General features: G+C 43.4%; 1 pseudogene; it reads left to right on the top strand.

Annotated features, from left to right (window-relative positions):
• The first annotated feature begins 2,221 nt into the window (after nucleotides 1-2,221).
• LOC101593918 lies at nucleotides 2,222-2,758 on the top strand (annotated as a pseudogene).
• Nucleotides 2,759-3,181: the final 423 nt, after the last annotated feature.

Here is a 3,181-nt window from a genome sequence, read left to right as displayed (position 1 = left end):
TCACTTCTTCTCAGTACCATAATGCCTTCTGTGAATACTTATCATTTCTGAATAAGTTTGGTGATGTTCAGGCACCCTGTATTTTTTTAAAATAAATCTTTACTCATATGATTTATTTATTTGAGAGAGACAAAGAGAAAGAGGTAGACAGAGTGAGTATGAACAAACCAGGGCCTCCTGCCACTGGAAAAGATGTTCAACATCATGCATCATTAGGGAATTGCAAACTGAAGCAAAAATGAAATAGCACTGCACACCTATCAGAAGGGCTAAAATCTGAACACGGACACAGCAAATGCTAGCAGAGGTGTAGAACAGGAACTCTTCTTTGTTCATGAATATGGGAATACAATATGGAAGATGTTAGGGTCAGGACAAAATGGAGTCACCAAGGACAGCAAGAGGGCAACAGAGACACAAGGAAGTGGGTTATTCACATTCCTCAAGGAACCACCCAGCCATTCCTTTCCTTGCCTAAAAATGCCCCAGGTCTAGGTTTCCTGCCCCCTTATCTCCTACCTGGTCACTTCTGGTCTCACATCCTGAGGCTAATGTAAAGAACAAAGGAATTCCTTCCTTTCCTCACCTTCCCTCACCTGAAAAGCCCTATATTCTAGCACACTATCTGTAATTTCAAAGCTGACTGTTCTGCTCTTGAGAGTCAGTCCTGGCAGCTCGTGCCCTCTCCCCACCCCAGCTCCCAAGTAAAAGCTCCCATCTTTGCCTCAGAGTGGTCTCTGTGGTCTTGCTCACTCCTGAACCTTACAGTAGAGATACTGGAGGAAGCTTTATAATTTCTTATAAATGAAAGACATTTAACTATATGATCTGGTTGTGTGACACTTATTCAAATAAGCTGACTTTTTTTTTTTTTTGGTGTGTGCATGTGTGCAGATGCCAGAAGAAGATGCCTCCCTATAGTTCTGCCTTATCTCCCTGTGACAGTATCTCAATGAACTTGGAGCTCACTGTTTTGCTATTAGACTGGCCAACCAGAGAACCCCAGTGATCCTCTTGTTTCTACCCACCCTCCTCACCACTGGGGTTACAGCTCTGCTTGGCCATACACAGCTTTTTATGTGGGTTCTGAGGATCAAATTCAGGTCCTTATGCTTGCTCAGCAAGTGCTCTTACCCACTTAGCCATCACCTCAGCCCACAAGTCGCAATACTGTGTTATGCAAAACTCTGCACGTGGATCTCCAAAGCAGCTTTATTTGTAATTGCTCAAACTTGGAAGCAACCAAGATGCCCTTCAACTGGCAAACTGATACACAATAGTAATACTGCCAATGGCATAATAGCCCTAAAGTACAATGAGTTGTTGAGTTATAGAAACGCAATGAAGAAACTTAAATGTGCATTATTAAAGCAAAGAATCCAAAATTAAAAGGTTATATACTATATGCCATTCTGGAGAAAGCAAAACTATGAAGACAGACAAAAAGATCAGTTTTCAGGCTGAAGAGATGGGTTAGTGGTCAAGGCACTTGCCTGCGAAGCCAAGGTCTAATTCTCTAATACCCACATAAACCAGATGCACAAGGTGGTGCATACATGTGGAGTTTGTTTGCAATGGCTGGAGGCCCTGGCACATCCATTTTCTGTACCTGTCCCCCTCCAATAAATAAACAAAGTAAAATAAAAAAAGAAATAAACAAAACCAAACAGATCAGTTCCCAGGGGTTGGGAAAGGATGAATAGACAGTGCATACTGAGGTCAGAGTAGTGAACCCACACTGTAGGGCAGTATGAGGGACACGTGTTATTATGTGTTTATCTGGCGCCACAGAGCACATACATCCTGAGTGAGGTCAGCAGTACTTTGGGTGACAATAATTTGTCAACGTAGGCTCATCAGTTTTAGCAAATGTGCCACAGTTGTGTGGGATGTGGTTAGTGACAAGGCTGTACACACATGAGGATGGGTGTAGATAGGGACTCTGTCCTTTTTATTGTACTGACCTAAAAACACAATCTATTAAAACAAACAAAACCGTTAAGACAAACAGGTTTGTTTATTCATAATAATGAAAAACTGGAAAACCCAAACAGGTGGGTGGGTAAACAGATTCTGGTTTATCCAGCCAGTGACATTCTATTCAGCAATAAAAGAGAAAGAAGAAAGCTGGTCTTGGTTCAAGCCTATAATCCTAGCTGCTTGGGAGGCTGAGACGGAAGCATTAAAGGTTCAAGTCCATTTCCGGCCCATCGCTGCCAACATGATGTTCAGGTGCTTCGTGGAGGTTGGCCGGGTGGCCTACATCTCCTTTGGGTCTTGTGCTGGAAAGCTGATTGTGATGGTCCATGGGATTGATCAGGACAGGGTTTTGGTGGATGGACGCTGCACCCTGGTAAGGAGACAGGCATGCAGCTCACTGACTTTATCCTCAAGTACCCACTCAGTGCCTGCCAGAAGTATGTGTGGGAAGCCTGGGTGAAGGCAGATATCAATACTAAGTAGGCTGCCACAAAATGGGTCAGGAAGATTGAAGCCAGAGAAAGGAAAGCCACGGCGATAGATCTTGATTGTTTTAAAGTCATGAAGACAAAGAAAATGAGGAACACAACAATCAAGAACAGAGTTATGAAACGTCAGAGAGCAGCTGTCCTGAAAGGTCCGGTGGCTAAGGTGGCCACCAAAGCTAAAGTCCCAGCAAAAAAGGTGACAGCTGCTCACAAGAAGGGGATTGTGGCCCAGAAGGCCCCCTGCGCAGAAAGCTGTGGGTCCGAAGGCAGCACCTCACACAGGTCAGTAGGCCCCTGCTCCAAGGCAACAGGCACAAAAGCATAAGTGGCTTAAAAAGGAATAAAGATTCTTTTTGATGTGTTGGCCAAAAATAAATAAATAAATAAATAAATAAAAAGTTCAAGTCCAGCCTAGGTTACAATGAATTCAAGGCTAACCTACACAACTTAGTGAGATCCTGTCTCAAAAAGTATCTCTCTCTCTCTCTCTCTCTCTCTCTCATATATATATATGGTAGGTGGTGGGCTAGGGATGGATGAAGCTAAGTGGTAGAGCAATTACCTAGTATAAACCAGGCTCTAGCTAGGTTCATTGCCCAATACCACAGAAATAAGAATATATACACCTGTTGTGGCAGCAAATGTCAGGAGGAATGAAGACATGGAGGCAGGAGGATCAACAGTTCAAGACCAGCCTGGGTTACACAAATTTA

Source organism: Jaculus jaculus, chromosome 17, assembly GCF_020740685.1.
Source record: "Jaculus jaculus isolate mJacJac1 chromosome 17, mJacJac1.mat.Y.cur, whole genome shotgun sequence".
Classification (NCBI taxonomy): Eukaryota; Metazoa; Chordata; class Mammalia; order Rodentia; family Dipodidae; genus Jaculus; species Jaculus jaculus.
This window is presented reverse-complemented; position numbering and strand designations above follow the sequence as displayed.